The sequence below is a fragment of the Panthera uncia genome, chromosome B1 (genome assembly GCF_023721935.1).
Source record: "Panthera uncia isolate 11264 chromosome B1, Puncia_PCG_1.0, whole genome shotgun sequence".
NCBI lineage: Eukaryota > Metazoa > Chordata > Mammalia > Carnivora > Felidae > Panthera > Panthera uncia.
Genome location: NC_064811.1, coordinates 85,620,036 through 85,639,870, shown reverse-complemented (window position 1 = coordinate 85,639,870; position 19,835 = coordinate 85,620,036). Strand labels below are relative to the sequence as shown.

Below are 19,835 nucleotides of genomic sequence, written 5' to 3'. Positions count from 1 at the left end.
CAACATCCAGTTCCCTCCCACAACGAGGGCCTGCTTTCCAAGGCCACTTGTTTCCTAATCTGTGATCCACCAACAAAATGTAGTTTGAGATAAGGACTAGTATTTAAGCAGTATATTTTGGGAAGTGATTCCAAGGCACAGGAATGGTGTATTAGGAAACATGAAACAGGGAGTGGGAAAGCCAATAAAGATGTAATTTTGAGTTGATCATCACTGAGGGGAAATGGGATTTCATCCTACCAGGATCCTTGGAGAAGCCATGTAGAATCACCTCAGAAATGTCTACTTGAGGGATAAAAAAGAGGAGTTTTGTCCACTGACTCTTGTCCTGTAGTGATGAAAGTTTTCCTCATTGGGCTTTAACTTCCTTGCAGTCTCAGGCTGCACATATGTAAGTGCCTGATGGGTTTCCTGAAGTGTCCATATTGTGTGATGAGATTACAACCGAGGGAAACCAGTTGTTTCCCTTGCAGTGAGGACTGAAGTGAGAGCTGGGCCAAGAGTCTATAAATTGGGCATAAGAAGTGACCAACAATACTCTTTTCTTTTTTATAGCACTTTCCTCCTGTCTGATCTTACATTTTGGATCTGTTCCAGGTGTCCCATTAATCTGTTTCTGTCATGGAACCATAAACCATTAGAGCAGAAAGGAACTTCAGGGAACTTTATGAAGGCCCCATTACACAGATGATAATACTGAGGTACAAAAAGGCTCAATAATTCTGGCAAGTCTTACAGCAAATCAAGGCCACAGTTAGACCTAGAACCAAGGACTCTGGGTTACCTGCATTTGGTGCCTTGAAACTTTCAACCTCTGGAGTCCAGGAGGTCATATCACTGCTAATATGGGGATAATCTTTACTTCCACCCGTGTTCTTTGTTCTCTGAGAATATCTTTAGTAATGCTACTTATATTTATCCAGTACTTCACATTCTGCCAAGCAATTTCATGCACATCAGCCCATTTAATCCTCATAGGAACCCTGTGAGAGCTTTGTTATTGTCACTCCATAGATTAAGAAATAGAAGTTTAGGGATTCAGTCACTTGTCTGCCTATGGTCTCAGAAAATAGAATTCTGTCTTCTGAAATAGTTCGAGTTCTGTATTCTGAATTCATTTATTAAAAGCCATGGGGAAATGCTTTATAAACACTGGAGGAGTACACACATACAAAAATCATGTCATTATTGTGGAATCTTCAGTCTTTTGTGGACATGTGCGAAGTCAAAGCATCTCTCTCTCTCTCACACAAACACACAGAGAAGATTTACTAACTTCAAACATATAAGCTCTTGGTGTCATGTGCAAAATAATTGTTGTTTATGGTATTTATTCATTCATTTAAAAAATATTAGTCACTTATTACAGGTCAGGCGTCGTTACAGCCCTGCAGATTATAGTCAGAACATATAAAGCCTTGCTTTCATTCACCACATTATTCATATCAAAGTCCACATAATTTATTGTGCTCATGGCTGGAACTCAAACTGACCTCTTGTGGTATTTTTACTGAAGCAAACCATGAACGAAGAAAGCACTTAGTACCTCAGAGAGGTGAGCTGGAATGCACATTCTTTACATTGTAGGTTATTTTCAAAATTGTTCCTCTGTGAGGACAGAGACCAACAGGAGAAAAGAAGGTGAAACAAGGAACTGCCTCCAGCTGAGAATGTTGTTACTCACTGATAACATTTTCACTTAAGTCAAATTATCATCCCCTCTTCTCTGTTCCTCTTACAGGGACCAACTTCCCTGTTCTTCTCAGCCACCAATAAAAGCACTGTCCTCATTTCTAACTTTCAACACTTGCCTGCTGCTTTTGCCAGCATGTAGTTACCTATGGGAAGGCATTTTATGGACTGAAAATGCCTGGCTTAAGAAACTTCTTTCCCCCCAAATATGCATAGCAAAACTGATGGTAACATATGGCCCTATATTTTTTCCCTTCTTGCCAGTTCACTAAAATAAATTTACTTTCAATTTACATATTCTTGTCTACATTTCAGAGCTTTAAAATATATTTGTAAGGTCTGTCCTGTCTATCTTTTTCTAAGATTATGCAACAGCTCTGCATGCTGTTTAGGAAATAACAGGAACTTTTATGATTTTTAGAATCTTTCATTTCCTAAGAAATTTAGAAAAGTTTATGAGATCAGAAAAAGAAAGGCCAGAATATCCTTAGAGATGTAAAATTATGTAAAATGTATAATAATTGTTTCCATAACTAGCTGGTAATATACCTTTCAAATTTAAAAGCTAGTCTACTGTCTGCAAAATTCTAATCAAATTCTATTAGATAGGTTTTGCTGTCTCTATACAATTCTGTTTGGACTCCTTAAGCAAAGGTCATATTGTTATAATTTGTAGAAATATTGGGGGCTCATGGTGGGGATTTCAAAATAAGCAGAAACTTATCATAGACTACAGAATTTGCTAAATTGAAATAATATTATTTTCACTCAAAGATAAGACAACTTTGTTGTTCTGTGAGGGAAATTGGTAGGCTTTGAGAGAATATCTCCAAAGACTGTCTTCCCTCTTCTGGGTTCCAACCTCAACCATTCTTGAGATTTTTGTCAATGGGGTGTTAAATGTAGAGACATGTTCTGTAGGCAAAATATCATGCACCTGTGACAAGAGTGTTCCAAAAGTAGGATATGAAGACACCTGGTCTGCTTTGCTTGCTTGTTTCTAGATTTCATTGTGGAGAACAGAGCTGTGACTAGGGTTTTATAAATCTATGATGGGATGGGTCACCAACATCCTTTTCTGATCGTGTGGCTAACTGAACACTACTTAGCCATTACTCACGGGTCATGGGTCAAGAGTGTGGAGTGCTTAAACTCCAAGGACCATTGCCTTTGCACTGAAAATCATATCACAGGTAATGTTAGGGATGCTTATGAAATCAAGAGTAAAGTGAGACATTTTAAGATTGTTTTAAATGGTGGCTCTCAAATGGGGGAAGCTTTGCCTTCCAGACAGGGGACACTAAACTGTGCCTGGGGACATTTTTTGGTTGTCACAAGTGGTTAAAAGCCTACCAATATCTGATGGGCAGAGGCTACAGGTTTTGCTAAACATCTTTGTTTTGGTTTCTTTTGTCTTTGACATAGTCAGTTGAATGTCTCAGACAGCAATGTCAAAATGTAAATACAGCTTATTGTTTTCAATATGTGCGAAACTTTGTACCATTCCAGAGTTTATCCTCTTCCTCCCTTCTTTGCTGAGCCTCACACCATTTCTCATAATATCGTCAAATCTCTCCCCATTCCAGACACCCTTCATATCCTATTCCTGACCCCATCCCCAAGCATCGTCTCATACCTCAGTTTCAACTGAGGGATTGGATTGAAAGATGTTGTAGTTTAAGGGCAAAAAAGACAAATGTTATATTTCTTTAGGCTGCAGAATGGATTCATAGAATATGATGTGCCCACACAGGAGGACTCTTCAACACATTTTGCCTACAATACTCAGGTGAATTCTTACTCCTTTTCATTAGTGGTATTTTGTGTTATGGAGAAAGCATCCTCTAACAGAAGAAATGCCTATTGCTGCCCACAAATTTGCTACAAACAGTCCATATTGGCCATGGAAAGGAGATACAAAAATCATCAATAATAAAAGCTATAGGTGACCATTTTATTTAAAAAGGAAAAGAATATGACAAAGCATCACATACCACTTCTTTTCTGCATAACAGAGTAGGTAACTTATATTGTTATCAAAAAAGAGGAGTAGGATTCAGTCTCTGAATTTTCAGAAAGGTAGATATTTCTTAAATTGGTGAGAACTATTAGTCATGGTCAAGAAAGATAGAATGAGTACACAGTAGAAGAAAGATTACAAAGCTGGACGATGATTTAAGTTTTTTTAAACAATTTTACATTTAAATTGTATTTAGAGACATGAAAGACAAGATTAGAGACAGTCAGGGAGTGGTATTACTGCATGTGTGCTCAATCATGAAGGTTTAAAAACAGTATAATTAAGCTTGCGATCTCAAAGACAGTAGCGTGTCTGATTGTGGGGAAGAGTCTCATTGTGAAAGATGGAGCAGATGTTCATGCTTGTGAGACACGGTGACAGAGATGTCTGATTTGGAGAGATCAATACTTTATGATTGTGGAGTTTGACATTACTAATCTGATAAAGAGAAAACTCTCACATGGTACAGCCTGTTCTGCCCCTCTTGAAAAATACAGTGCATTTAGAATGTTATTTCTCTTTTCGTTAGGCAGACAATAAATGACAGTCATATGAAACTATTCCTTTCTAGGCATTTTCACTAGACTAGAAAGTCATAAAATTGCAGAGGAAAAGAAAAGAATAATGAGAGCTAAGGGTCCATTTTGCTCTGCAAATTCTTTTGGAAGGATGGTCTCACCTTCGGATCGCAATGGTAAATCACACACTTCCCCCCCCCCCATTCTAAATTAAGAATGTGTCATCTATGTTAGCCTCTTTTGATCACTTATATCTCCACCCAAAACACTTTCCCTCAAAAGGAAAAGACAATACATGCATAGTAGCCAATGGAGTCTTTTATTTTTAATTTTACTTTATAATTTCTCTAAGCCACTTTTTGTAATCGCTTACTTCAAACAAATGAGCACAGCCAATTTGCCTGGGGAGACAAGAAATGCTTCTTGTCCTGAGGACTTTCTGTCTTCCATAGAGAGCTGAAATTTGGCATCACGTAGCCCCATCATAGCCAAGAAATTAAAGGACTTTCTATTCCAATAGCTAGCTGAATTCAGTGATGTTAGCCTATTAGGAATGTGTGTGTACAGTCAATAGCACCTAAGACTGATAGGAAATGAGATGTGTCAGAGAATTCTCTCAAAAATTGCTGCAGCTGCTGGGTTTCTGCTAGAAAGTAAATAACAAATATATTGACATGCATTTTCCTTAGAAGAGCAGCAGCTCTGATCAATGCTGTTAGAGGGCTGCCTGGCCAAGTCGGAGTTGCCTATGACAGTCTGAGCTGACGCCACATACACTGATGTCCTTGTTAGTCTGATTTGCCAGAGGAGAGCCCAATTCTTCCAAGTCAAATTCTCTAGACACTCTTCTAAATTGACACTAAAATTATATGCCATTTGGGGAGTGATAACGTGTATCTCTCAGTATTTTCTCGTCACTGAAATTTCCTGAGTTGAACCATGAGAGAGGCACATGACTCCCCTGCCCTCACTCTCCCTTTCTGTTTCTCCAAACAGGCAGTGAAAACATTTTGCATAAACAAACTCCCAATCATAACTAATCATATGGTAGCTGACAAAAGTATGTTATCTTACACTATGAAAATACTAATCAAAGCAGCTTGTCAATTGTTAAAGTTAATGATTTAGATATGCAACACTCTGCCTAAATTTTAGTAGGTAATTACATAATTATACACAGGTTAACACAATCAAAAATAGTAATTGCCTCCTCAGTCTTTAGACTATGTCAGGGGACTGCAATCCCATTCTGGAAATAACTGCTTATCTCACGGTGTTTGAAAGCATGGGTATGACGTAACTATTTTGCTTAGGAAGGAATTTCACACATCTGGATTCAACTCGATAGATAGGGTCAAGATAAAGAAAAGATTTGTCAGTTGGGGCTCAATAAAATATGCTCTTAAAAGCACTGTATTTACAAGTTTTTATCTCTTTTGAAGGATGAGCAGGCTTGCTGTTACACAGTGATCCATTCTAATTCATAGTGTCCCTTTTCCCCATCTCAAGCTTCAGAATTTAAGTACAAGTATTTGTTAATTTATAGATCTAAAGCACAGGATCTAAATTCAGGACAATTTTCCCCAAAACAAATTTCTGGAAAGCAAAACTTTTCTTTATTGATTTTTATTGTGCTATTGAAATCATGTTTCATTCAGAAAAAAATAAATCTCCAGAAATTCACTTACAATATTTTGTGGTATAGAGCATTGAAGTACTGGGATGTTTTCTAGAACTTTCAAAGCTGTTTAGATTATTTTAACTTTGGACTCTCTTCCTCAAACCCAAAATCTGGGAAGGAAGGAGAAATGGAAGGAGACTATTGTACATTCACTGTACAATGAATCATATACATTCTTATGTTCTTTCCCTTTTTCTCCTTTTGGCCTTCTTCACCCCTTTCCCTTTGTTCCTTTTTACTGAATCTTTATCATGTGTCAAGAGTCATGAGACATACTGGGGCTATAAAAAATGAAAGTAACACAATCTGAAAATTTAGGAAATCCTCAATAGAGTTAAAAAAAACAAGTAGATAGCTGCTGTCTATGAGCTAAGGTATCAGAATAGCAATATAAATTGGAAATTATGAACATGGAGTCAGGAGATTTAATTTTGTAATAAGAAGGGAAAATTGGGAAAGCTTAGAAAAACCAAGGTCTTTATCTGAATCATCAGTTATTCAAAGCAGAAAGTGTATGTGTCTTGGGAGTGAGGGGGCATTCAGGTGGAATGAACAGCCTGTGCAGAGACATGGAATTCTGAGAGCTTGATAGAATTGTTTGAAGAGCTTTGATATATCCAGAATTTATGTGTAGAAGTATTAAAAGGGACCTGTAGGAAAATCTCTTATGGTACCTAATGCTTCTAGGACCACAACGTAATGACTTCTCTCCCCCAACTTACATAAACATGTAGAATTAATAAGCAGTGGATATTTCCCTAAATTAGGATATGTCAAAGTCTTCTTGTCCTTTCCTTCAGAAAGTCAGTATAGCATCTGTGCCATCTGTAAATCCCCCACGGAAAACCTTTTGCTCGTGCTTCTTTCTCTTTTTATGTTTCTACAAAAGAATAGTGATACACTTGTTCTGTGGTATTCTAAATGGGTTAAAGACTTTTGATTGGACATTATTATGGGCCAATAATTTCTGCTCATGATGGCATTCAATCAAAATAATGAAATTTATCAGGCATTCTCTCTTAGCCTTAGAAAACAGAATGAATCTGAGGCAAAATTTATATGCTAATGCTTTATTGTAGAATATAATTCAGGGGCAGCAAGAATAAAGGGAAACAAGAAATGAGCAAGGGACAAAGAGAAATGTAATGTAATGTGATGTGTTGAAGTGGCCACAGCTTCAAAAGAAAATACAGACATTTACTTAATCTTTTGGGATGTCTCTGGAGAACTATAAAGACCATGTTTTTTTGTACAATTTGCAAAGGGGAGGGATGGAGAGGAAATTATCTTCTGGATCTTTCTGTTTTCTGTTCAAAGTGTATCCCATGCCATTACCTCCCTCACCCTCCCAGGTAGTGTGGCCAGCATATGCAGTATGTGGCCATGCTTTAGTCCGTGCTTCCAGAAGGAGAGGACTCTAGAACATAGTAAAGCCCAATACATATGGGACAGTTTACTGAGAGGAAAGACCAATCTGTGGAGTCTTAGACATGATTCTTTTGACCAGAAGTAGCATGCTGAATGCTATCATGGACAGAAAGTTCCGCTCACCTTAACGATATACTTAACTTACTAACCATATGTTTTGCAAAAGTTTCTAGGTCAAATTCAGTCCTTGGGGAGTAGTTGTAGATTAAGTCAGGCTGGAGGGAATGCAATCCCTCTGAACAGACCTACTTACCATAGGACACTGGGAAGATCTGACCTATGGCTTGCTGTGACTGCATGTTGTATGGCTGGAGGTCACTTCCAGTTTGATAGTTAACATTAAGAACATTTATCAGAATGACTTTTCCTCTTGTTAATAGAGGCTCTTCCCACCACCTCATCAGAATATGGCCTTTCTTTAAAAATACAGCATACAAGTGTTAAAAGTTTTAAAACCTAATTCTAAGTTTCAAAAACAACATTTTGTAAATGTCATTACAAAAATAGGATGTTTTCCATGCAGGCTGATCAGTTCCTTCTAGGCATAATTCCTGCAATGTAGGTAGCCAATCCTAAGTATACAGGATTGGCCATAGGTTGTGGAACTCAGACTGAATAAGTCATTCTTTTCCTAGTACGATTACTTGAGATAAATGAAAAAATTCACACTTCCCTACTAGAATGAAATCTTTTAAAATAGATATATATGTATATATATGTATATATATATGTATAGATATATATATATACACACGTAATATATATACATGTGAAATACATATTTTGATGTCACCTTTCACTTTTAATTTTCATTTAGATGACAAGAATTTAATTTCTACTTTGCAATTGCATTTAAGAGTTCATGTCTTAGATTTGAGAGTCATGGCTGAAATACCAATACCTATACATAAGTTTGTTTTTAATCTATTTTTAATTTCTGTTTCAGTGGAACCTGAAATGTTGATCTATTGTCCTTCTTTGCATTGCATTGAACCTATCCGTTGCTCTGCTCTCAAATGCTAATATTTCTGTGACATGCAGAGCCTTGCTTCTATAGCTTTTGCTTCAAGCATCACCTCATTATTCTTTTTAGCTCCTTATTAGAGAAAAGCCACTGACCTCTTACCTGGGTCTCCCTATCCAGTTAGTACTTGTGAAAGGGCAACTCATCTCAAGGCTTCTATATACCTGCTGTGTTTCTAAATCACCTTATATTCTTATCTTTCCCATTTCCATCTCAGAATAGAAATATATAGACAAAGTAGTATCTTTCTGCTATTTCTTCCCTTATCGAAAAGCCCATGATAACTTGCCTTCATTTAAAAGATGGCTGCTTTATAATGTTATTGCTGATGAAAAGAAAATTTCCTAATATTTATCTTTCTAAAACTCACTTCTATCACTTCTTTCTTTCCTTATTAATGACTACTAATTAACGTTGCTTAGAAAATACAACTCTGATGCTATATTTTCTTTGCGCTTTTAAGAAAGTCCAGTTTTCCTCATCCCACTCCTAGTTTTAAATCTGAGTTCTTTTACTTCTTACATTTAGACATATTTTGAACATAACATGTCAGAACTGTTTTTAAATGAAGTGTTTGGTCACAGCAACAAATACTGAAGTCTTTCTGTTAATGGAAATCTTTCCCAGGGCCCACACCTTCAGGTGCTTTAAAGCTGATGGAAACAAAACATCATTCTAGTACCTGAATTTAAGATATTTCCATAAAAATTCAAACCAAACAGACAATTTTCACAGATGACACCAAATTTCACAGTTTTTTTTTTTCAGTGAGACTGATTTATGTAAGACTTTTACTTTGATCAGTGACCCTGAATGAGAATCCTTCTACCACTTCTGACCAGGTTTGAGGATGAAGTCAAAGGGCTGTATACTATGTAAAGTGAAAATATTAGTGTATACAGATGATGGGTTTACAGTGTGTGCCCTATCAAAAGCCAAACTGAATACCACAAAGGTATAACACTGAGAGACGAGATAGGAGCAGTTTCAGGAAAAGGAAAACAAAACAAAACAAAACAAACCTGACTAGTAAGAAGGTAACAGATTTATTATAAGTAACTCTAGGTGAATTACTTTTGGGTGCTATAATATTTCTCAAATCAACATAATCTCCACTTTTGTCATTGAGTAGCAAGGTAAAGGCAAGCATTGAAACTGGATCAGGTATAGGACTCCTGGGTGGCTCAGTCGGTTAAACTTCCAACTTGGGTTCAGGTCATGATCTCATGGTTCGGTTAGTGAGTTTGAGTCCTGTGTCGGGCTCTGTGCTGACAGGTAAGAGCCTGGAGCCTGCTTCAGATTCTGTGTCTCCCTCTCCCTTGGCCCCTCCCTCTTCCTCTATTTCTCTCTCTCTCCCAAAAATAAGTAAAAATTAAAAAATGTTCAAAAAAACTGGATCAGGTAAAGCCTAATGTTTACAAGGAGGAATGCTGTTGCATGCATCAGCAACTTCTCATGTGCCAATTTTTGGAGTACACAACCTTTGGCCAAGGTTTCTTCCTCATTCTTCAGAATGCCGGAATTGATGGTGAGGAAGCATAGTGTGTAAGGTCTCTGCACAAATGAAGTTTTAAAAAATATGTTTAAAATTTTAAAGCCTTAAGTTTTAAATTAAAATATTTATCTTTTATATGGAGAGGCCCAGAGTATTGAAAAAACCATTGATAAAGCACAAGGGAGAGAACTATTTTCATCGATGGCACTGTATAATACTTGTGTTTTTGTTTATAGCAGTGTTGGTTACCAAGTGATTTCTCCAGATGTAGAAGAAGACTGAAGATGGTTACATCTTTGTTAACCATGAATGAAATCAGAACTGGGGGGAAAAAAAACAAAATTATGCATAGAGGCAATAGACTCGAATTGCTGATCTAGACTTGGAAAACTAGCATACTAATGTTTAATGAGAAGCTTCTGGGCATTACATAATAAAAATCTGAGGGACACTTACTTTTCAAGTTGTAAGACATAGCAGAATTATTTCCTGACCACTAGGTCATGATCAATTCTGGAAAAAAAGGGGGGGGGGGGGGGGAGAAAGTGAGAAATTATCCTGATCCCCTTTATCACCTAAAAAATTTAAACCAGTCATCCCCCATGTCTTATACTGCCATAAAGTTTGTCCATTTCGTGTTACTTGCCTACTTAAAACCCTTTATCAGATAAAGTATAATTTCTTGAATAGTATAGAAGTTCTTTCATCTTTCAACTCTTGAAATAAATCTTCAGTTTTGTCAAGCCACTTCCCCAGTTAAACCATGCACTGCAACTGTCTGTATTATATATAATTCCCTGAACATGATGACTTTTGCATACATTGTTCCCTTAGCTTGGATGCCTTAGCATCCTACTGTTTCTATGTCTATCAGACTCCTACTTATTTTTGAAAATCAACTATCACCTACAGACAAAACTATATGGATATAATCCTATTTACATTGTTTCTATTCTCTGTATATGTTTTCCTTATTTTTCTCCTGTTAGTTTGTCATTTTACTTGTCTATCTCTCACACTGTAAGCAGTTTGAGGGCAAACTCTAGACCTTTTTCAACCTGCACACCAGTATATAGCTTGATATTTAATGCACAAGAGTTACAGGACAGAAATTCTTGTGGGAATAGTGAATGGATGAATCTAGGAAATACAGGTAAGTCATAAGTATTTTCTGGATACTAGTTAAATCCATCTCACTTAGTTTGGAAAATGGATCCCAGCCCAAAGGGCAGCTTTGGATTTAGGGATCTCTCCAAAGAAAGCTTGGAATTCTGTTCTTCAGAATGGAAAGCCAGCTTTCACAAATCCAGAACTGCCTTAGCTGGGATAATAAAGTTGATATTACTGGGATAAGTAAAAGTCCTTTCTTCCAAACCAGTTGTGTTGTCTGGCATATTTGTCTTTGGAAGAAACCACAGAATAAATATTGTGGTGGATTACTTAATTTTGAGTTGGTTAAGTCTTTTAAAGATACATTCATGAAAGTATAAAAGATTGACACTTCAAGGTAGCACTTCTGCAAAACACTGAACCAACTTGCAAACTGCTGACCTAAATAGGATCATAAGAATAAATAGGGAAGATGGGGTAAGAGTGGCTCTAAAATGAGGACAGAGTTTATCATGAGAAGAAAAGAGGAGCATTAGGAGATGACTTATTCATCTTGCATTTTCAGCACCTAGAGCAGAGTTTGATACTTGGTAGATGCTCAATATAGTTTTGTTGAATAATTGAATGAGTGAGTGAATGAACAAGCCAGGCAGACAGAAGGAGGGAGATATGAAGAGCTGCTATATTTGGTGAGTTTTCAGTAGAAGATCACAGAATGAAAAATGTTCTACTCTGATCATGAATAAAAAGCAGAGAAATATATGAAGTATTAGCAGAAGGAGAATAGAACAAGCCTAGATTTTTAGAAGCTCTATGTACATGTCATTTACCATTAAATCTACTGATATTATATGTACACTTTGATGGAGTTTTATTAAATTTACAATTGTTCAGTCAGCAACACAGTCTAGTTATACAACATTTCATTACCCATCAAAAGCTCCCTAATGCCCATTTCAGCAAGTTCCCATTGTTATCACAGCCTGAGGCTAACACTGGTCTGCTCTTTGCCTCTGTAGTTTTGTTGTTTCTAGAAGCTCCACATAAATGCACTCCCACTGCACATAGTCCTTTGGGTGTGGCCCATGTCACTCAATGTGCTGTTTCTGGGGTTTCAGACTACACTACCCAGGATTCCTTCCCTTTTCCTTATTGAGTAGTATTCAATTGAACGGACATACCACAGTTAGCTTTGCCAGTTACTCTGGATGGACATTTGAAGTGTCTCCATTATTTTTTAATTATGAACAGTGCTCCTATGAACAACATTCACTTTACATTTTTTCATGACAATATACTTTTATTTTGGGGAATGCGGGCAGATTCTGTGGAGTAGATTTGCTTGGTCATATAGTAAACACTCATTCAACCTTTTAGGAAACACGAATCTACTTTCCAAAGGGCAAAACTGCATCTAAACTTAGGTTTATTTTGTTGTTGTTGATAGTTTTTACTGAAGGTGTTTTCTTTCATAGGTATTGGTGTTAAGTAATTAAACTTATCTAGGGTCAACCAAGCCACTTTCCCCAAATTTGTAAATGGAGATGGGAGAGTCACTATGTTTTATTTCATTATCTTATTTTGTTTAGTTTTATTTTATTTTATTTTATCTTATTTTTTTATTTTATTTATTTTTTGTTTTGTTTTATTTTATTGCCAAGCAAATCAAAGCAAGACAAAACCCAAGAGCAAGAACATAAAAGCTAGAAGTGTGCAAACTTGAAAACCAGAGTCTGTTTTCATTTAATAAATCTGAGAATTGTGATACAAAATATACCTTGTTTGTATATATATCTCATATATCCTTCCATATATATATATATATATATATATAAAAATATATATATATTTATATATATATATATATATAAAATTTCAAATATTTATGTTATTCACACTGTACATTTAAATTATACACTTGAATTGTCATAATTTTTGATAAAGGGGATATGTGATTATATAATCTAATTCATAATAAATTCTAAATGTCTGTGATGGAGAAAAATCATTACTGCTAGTCCATATAACCAAGTGCTAAATACTATCACTTTCCTATATTGCAAGTAATAATGTATAGGAAATGCTGAAAAACAACAGCATTTTATTGGTAGAATAAGTTTCAGTTTGTGAAACTAGACAATTTTATTATTCCCACTTAAAAAGTCTCTCTTTTCAGTTTTAAACATTGTAGCATAAAGTCACTTTTGAACATTCATTATACAACTTGGGCCAGGCTCAGCCACAAGTGAAGATGACCATGATTAACTCCAAACTGCAAAAGAATACTTTTTGGTTAGTTACACAAAATAGTGCATGATTCCTTATCAGCCCTGTGTATATCTGGGCATACATATGAGCATACATATGAGCAAGAACCATTCATGTTTTCCAGGTTTTGAAATCTCTTAATTACATGAAAGGAAAAGCATTGTCAGAGAAAGGCACGTTAAAAGCTTCCTGAATAAAATTGCTGCTTTGGCTTGAGAATCTATTCTCTTAAATCACTCTAGTTGCACAGGGTTTGCATTTCATTTCTTATAGTCATAGTACACATGGTATGAGACAAAAGGGGTTGAAGATAAACATCAGGCACAAGAAACGAAAACGAAGAAAAGGAAATGGCTTCTTTGTTTTAGTTCCTGGACTTGGCTCTTTAAAGCACTCTCTACAACGGGAAAGGGAGAGGCAGGTGGCAGGTAGGGTGGAGTCACCCTAGTGGTTCCTAAGGATGAGGCCACCTGGTTTAACATCACCCTCCTGGGTCCCAGCTTCCAACTTGATGTGTATGAGACTACACAGCATCTCTGCACTGACTTGGCCAAAATCCTGGCACTGGTGTTCCTGAGAATGTCTTTTATTTATGCTTGTGTTCTCCTTGTCTTGTTGTCTTCCTGAGAAATATAAGTAACACAAATGATAGGGTTTTTGAAATCTGTGCTTCCATGAGACACTCATGTTTCTCTTTACAACCAGAGAACAAAGTTCTCCATCCTTAAAATGCTGTAAAGTGAGTCAGCCAGTTAAAGCAATGAAATCACCACTGTTCAAAGTGGAACTCACTTATTTAAAAAAAAATAATGGACTAGTCTATACATTATGTAAAGCTAGTCCTTGGCTATTTTTAAAGCCAGTGATCCAGAATTAAGGTGGAAATAAACATGGCTCAGCGACTGGCAAGTAATTTTACAAAAGAAAAGAGGAGGTTTAAGAGGTTAACAGAGGTTATCGTCTGCTCATAACTATAACTATTGCTGAGACTTCTTTGGCATCCTAATATTTTGTCTCTTGTCTCTTCTGTGTGTTCTCACCATACCTTTGCTTACACCTATATCTTATTTATAACATCCGTAACTATAATTTTGAATAGTCTCAACTCCACCCCACTTACAAAGAAGATACAGTTTTTTTATTTCTCAAATGACCACCTTCAAATGGTTTTCCCATCTAATAACAGGTGAATTCATGGCTGCCTGATCACTTTCAGGTATTATAAAGAAGATCAATCCAGTGAAACTTAAAATTACAATCTTATATCCAGTGTAATGCCCCCTTCTCTCCAGCCCAGGTTTGACCAATAATTGAAGTTTGGGGCGGAGCTTATCTGCTACTTAACTCCTCCTCTCACAATTTGGTTTTGTGTTGAAATAAGCAGGAGGGATCTGTCATGGGGTTTTAGTCGTGTGTCTTTTGTGGATGCTGCTGCAGACTCCTGTCAGTCATTGCTCTTCCCTGGCGATCTTCAACTGGTCATAGGTACTATCTGGGTGGCAAAGTACCCAAATGAGAGCACTTATTTGAGGTTCACATGTGGACTCTTCAGGAGCCTCGTTACACAGTGTTCTGACGTGAGAATCTATTCTTGCTTGAAATCTTCTGAACGCTCCTCAGCTCCTCCTTGATGAACCTCCCACCCTCACTCCACAGCCTCCAGATGCCTGGATATCTCTGCCCAGTTGCTAGCCTTCTTAGGTGTGATATCAACATACTGATTTAAGCCTAGCTGCTGCTTCGACCATAGGAAAGGCATCAATTCTTGCTAATCCACTTCTGAGGCAACTAGTATAGCACCATGCAACATTCTAATTACAAACCCTATTTCAGTTGCTGACGGCTGACTTCTACTTCATTGCCCTGAAACGACCTTGAGGACAAGAGATGGAGAGGATCATGGTCATTTGTGAATTTGTGCCTGGCACAAAGTATGAGTTCGTTAAGTAACTGAAATTAGTGAACAGAGGAATTAACAAATGCATTTTTTATAATAAAAAAATCACAGGATATTGATATTATAAAGAAAACATAAAATATAATCGTTTATTGAAGTATATTAACCGACTCTTTTCCTACTCTTTATTTTTAAAATTCCACACATCCTATGATACTTCAGATGAATTAATCATCATTTGTGACATATTTACACTCATTTTTTCTAATACTCAGCACATTTTGGGAAAAGTTGCATTGTGGAGTCTGTGTGATAGACAGACTTTGGGACAACTCAGCCAAGTAATCACTTCATTTAAATGTCTCAAGTCAGAAGTAGCCCCACAGCTTGGGAGAAGCAAACTGTCCTTGGCATCAAGATGAGTAGCATTTCTGTGGGTCAGTTCCTCCACACTCCATCTCACCTCCTTACTTCTGTGAACATGGTTTCATAGTGAGCATCTGGGCCTTCAGGTCAGACTGTGGGGTTTTCCTGTGTGTGTTTGTTTTGTCTAGGCAAGGCCATACAGAAAACATATAGTAGTAGCAGTTTCATTTTTGATCAGTGACAACAATTTTTTATTACGTAATTTTAACCATATTTGTTTATTCTGATTTTTAATGAACATGAAAAATGTAAAACTGCATTTCCTAACTAAGCATTTTTGTTTACCTTTCTATAACTTTTCCTTAACAATCCCTACATTTCACTCTCCATTCCCACATTCTCTCACAAAAAAAAATTCCAGACAATCCTGTTTGTTAACACAGCTTTCTAGAAGCCACTCTCAAATATCAGTGGAAACAAAGACAAAGGCCTCATCGGACCTGTGACCCGGTAATTAAGATGATGTGGAATCAAGTCCCAGTTTCATAACCGGGGACCCTAGGACAGTAGCTAAAACTCTTTGTATCTTGGCTTCCTCATCAACAAAGTGAAGAAAATAATACAACCTACCATTAAGCAGAGCCAAGAACGAAACTCATTTATCAATAGATAAAACGTTGACATTTTACCAAAGATGTGTGTTTGCTTTAAGCACTGATTGCTCAAAACCTCTTATAACATGAGAAAGATCAGTTTTAATTTCATGACCCAGGTTGTCTCTAGATTAGAAACCTGCGGCATAAAGAGTGATTTGCTGACAAATATTTGTGCCTCCTCTGCTCAGTCCAAACATCGTGAATGCAGGAAGTGCTTGAGAGTCATGCTCTGGGGGTGGCTTCGAAGGGTACTCCTGGAGGTCCTCTGCTTGCTGAGTTTCCTTCTGAGAAGGGCTTTTACAGTTGTACAGCACTTTTCCCTTGAAGATGTGCTATGAACTTTACTAAAACTCTGAAAAATTGTCAGAACAGGGATTACTGTCCCCATTTTACAGATAAGGAAAATGAAGCTCCCAGAGGTTAACTGAAGTGTGTAAGGTCCACATACCTATTTAATAGCAAAGTTAGGATTAGAACCCTGTTCCTGATTTTCAACCCCGTGTTCTATCTGCTGTGAGTTGGCAGGGAGCTGGAAAGGTTATCTCATGACAACAGAACGAAAGTTAATTCAGCAGATTGATTAACCTGAAGGAGAATCCTTTCAGTGTTGGTGAAGAGCCAGAAGAAGCACTTTTCTTTCTACGCTGATGTTTTACCAGGACAGTATAATCTCTCCCATCTGGATCAAAATCAGAATTCCAAATATCAGAACAAGGTAAATCACTCTTTCCTCTCTGTCTGTTTTGGGGTGGTACTTATAATTTATATTGTTAAAATTTTTAGCGGGCAGCTTGGAGTTAACTCTGTTATACTAGTCTTTGTGGTCCTCCCCAGCATCTTTCTGGATTTGTGGTTGTGGATGATTAATCTAAGAAAAGAATAAATATTCACGTGATTCAGAATAAAAGTGTGAAGGCAGCTTAGAATTTCTGTTAGGTCAATTACCACTCAGGAGGATATTTCTGAAGCAAAACTCCCTCCTTTGAGTGGACTACTGGCTCACATTCAAGAAAGAGCGTTTTGAGTGTGGCCTTCTACTTGCATGGAGAGCTTGTTTTGTTTTAACAACCCCGAGGGAATCAAGATCCAGTTAAAACCAAGAGGGTCAGATTTTATGACCTCTGTACAAATATGAAATATGTGTGTTATTTTCATTTTCATAACAAATAAGTAGTCATATTTTAAACGCATATATCTGTTGCAATTTTGTGTTGCTGTAATGCTGTTTTAATTTTTTTTTCATGTTCCATTTTTCTCTGTAAAGAGAAAAGGCTGAGTATTCATTTTGTGTTAATTTGAATGCATGTGCTACTTTTAGCATAAATACCTATATTTTTCATTATAATCAATATTTTCTCATTAAATCTGAAACCATCCCACCTTACTATTCTGTTTCTAAAGCACCAGTCTGCTCTTGCACATCCACGACCTCATTTGATTTTTGCAACATCTTATGAAGTAGAACTTTATAAAAGACACTGTTTGCCATTGCAAACCCATATATGAAAATCTGGCTTTTTTGCTTTGGGGAAAATTTTATTTTTGGCTTGAGTATTACATCATTTGTGAACGTGAGAAAAACTGGAATAGTTCTTTCATTTGTAACTTCCTAACTTCAGGTGGTTTTCCAGAAATGTTTATACTGTCAAAGTTTAGATGGATTCTAGGGAAATTTTAGGTATTTTTAAAGGGTGTTTTAAAAATGAGTTACAATGATAATTTTATTTAGGGGAAAATTGGGGCAAGTTCATATTTTTATCAGTTTCTTGGGATATTACTTATTTTTAATTTGAAGAGATTTTCTCTTATATGTTTTCTGGTTATCCAAAGTATGTTCGAGTTCTCTTTTCATTTGGAAATGATCTATTTAACAACTGATGCCTTGTTCTTTATCATGATTTTAGGTAAATATCAACAGAAAAATGGAATAATTCTGCAATCTAACCTGTCTCTTTAAGATGTGCAGCAAGGGCCAGGAGCAAAGAATCTGCAATATTCTTTATAATTTCATGGGGTCTTCTGAGGAAATGTGCCAATTTTATGGGGACTCATAGGGAAAAATTTTGATTTCATGTGGATTCGAGTGAAAAGGTAAATTTCATGGGATTTCTAAAAATGGCTGGATTTCTCAGGATCCATGAAATCTATGACAGCCATGGAGAAAATGCACTGCTCTTGTCATGGAGTAAATTTTAGTGCAGTTTGGCAAAACTTTATTTCTTATACACCTGCTATGTGTACATTACACATTTTGAGGTGTTTTTTTTTTTTTGACCATTTACCTTCTTATAGACATGTGAATACTAAAGATGTACTTTGTGTACGTAACAATAATGTGGTTACTTTGTTGGTTGCTGAGAGCATACGTCGTGTGGTCACTAACACATGTGATTCATGTGGTCAGTTATGCTGGTGTCAAGGTCAGGATAGTGGTGCTTAGAGTTTTGGTGGTCCTAGTCAGGGAATGGAGAGAAGACTTTCACCCCCATTGTCATAGCTTTCAGAAAGTCATAGAATATTAGAGGAGGCTTTAGATGGTATCCTGTACCTTTTCTTGGGGAAGAAAAGATGCTGAAGTCCAAGCCTGGAAGCTTGTGCCCATGGAAGCCCAGGGAATACAGCAGCTGTAATAACTGACTGATTCCGGTGTGTCACATTGGTGACAGGCAGTTGTTATTGTCGCTGTTGTTGTTTCTGAAATGGTGAACAAATATTGACAAAGTTCCAAAGAAAATAGAATAAAATTTTACCTCTATTTGGATGGCTTCTGCTGCCATGTAAAATTCAGTGTATATTAAAACAGTAAAAATCAACTTATTTTAATATGAGAAATGATGTTAGATTCTAATTCAGATAATCAGTAAAAGGTTTTTCACACACTTAAATGTTTAATAGGTCATTAGAAAGTAGTGTCAGGTACAGGAACCATCTCCCTTATTCAGGACAATAGGCACTGCAAAGTCTCTAGCATCCCTGTACTTTCATCTTCTACATGCCATAATGCCTCTGAACTGCCATGATAACAAAAACTTCTCAAATTTCCAAAACGTCTTCTAGGGTGGTAGGCATTTTGAGAACCGTTTTCACTGGTTTTCTTACTTCTCAGCCATATCATATGCAGGTCTTTCTGAAATGGAAATTTTCTCATGTAATTCCCTTGCTTGAAATCTTTCAATGTTTCCCCATTCCCTTCAGGGTAAAGGGCAATGTGTTAGTTTAGCCTACAGAAACCACCGTTGTCTGCTTATTCTCATTTCTCTGGTTTCATCACTAATGACTGCAGGTAGATTGCACTGTTTAAATACTGTGCTACTTTATGCCTCCACATCTTAAGATGTGCATTTTGCTCTTCCTACAATATGATCTCTCTTCACTTTGCTCATCCAAAACTCGAGGATCGCATTTTTGATAAGGTCTCTTGGACAGCCAGCTTTGATTACATTGACTCTCCACTGTGCTCTTATAGCAATAATCTAGGCACACATTGTACTGTGTTATTGCTGCATTCAACCTCTTAAGATGAGAAGTTTGATATTTTTCTATAAGGTATCTGTATTTCTTATCATGGTCTACCAAAAAGTCTTTCAAGATATGATCCCACGTATCCATCTAGCCTCATCACTCTTCCCACCAACACTCAGCATTTCACCCACATCTATAACTTGCTTTACTATTCTAAG

The 19,835-nt window shown here is 36.7% G+C and overlaps 1 long non-coding RNA gene across 3 annotated transcripts in view; it reads right to left on the bottom strand.

The window, feature by feature from the left end:
* LOC125922983 (uncharacterized) overlaps window positions 1-19,835 on the bottom strand; it is a 79,304-nt gene that overhangs the window by 11,855 nt on the left and 47,614 nt on the right. For 2 of the 3 annotated variants that reach the window (XR_007457853.1, XR_007457855.1), the window contains exon 4: window positions 18,978-19,282. This is a non-coding gene — a long non-coding RNA (uncharacterized LOC125922983). Of the gene's footprint in view, window positions 1-10,314; window positions 10,372-18,977; window positions 19,283-19,835 lie in introns of those variants that run through there. The other variant, XR_007457854.1, reaches the window with a different exon arrangement.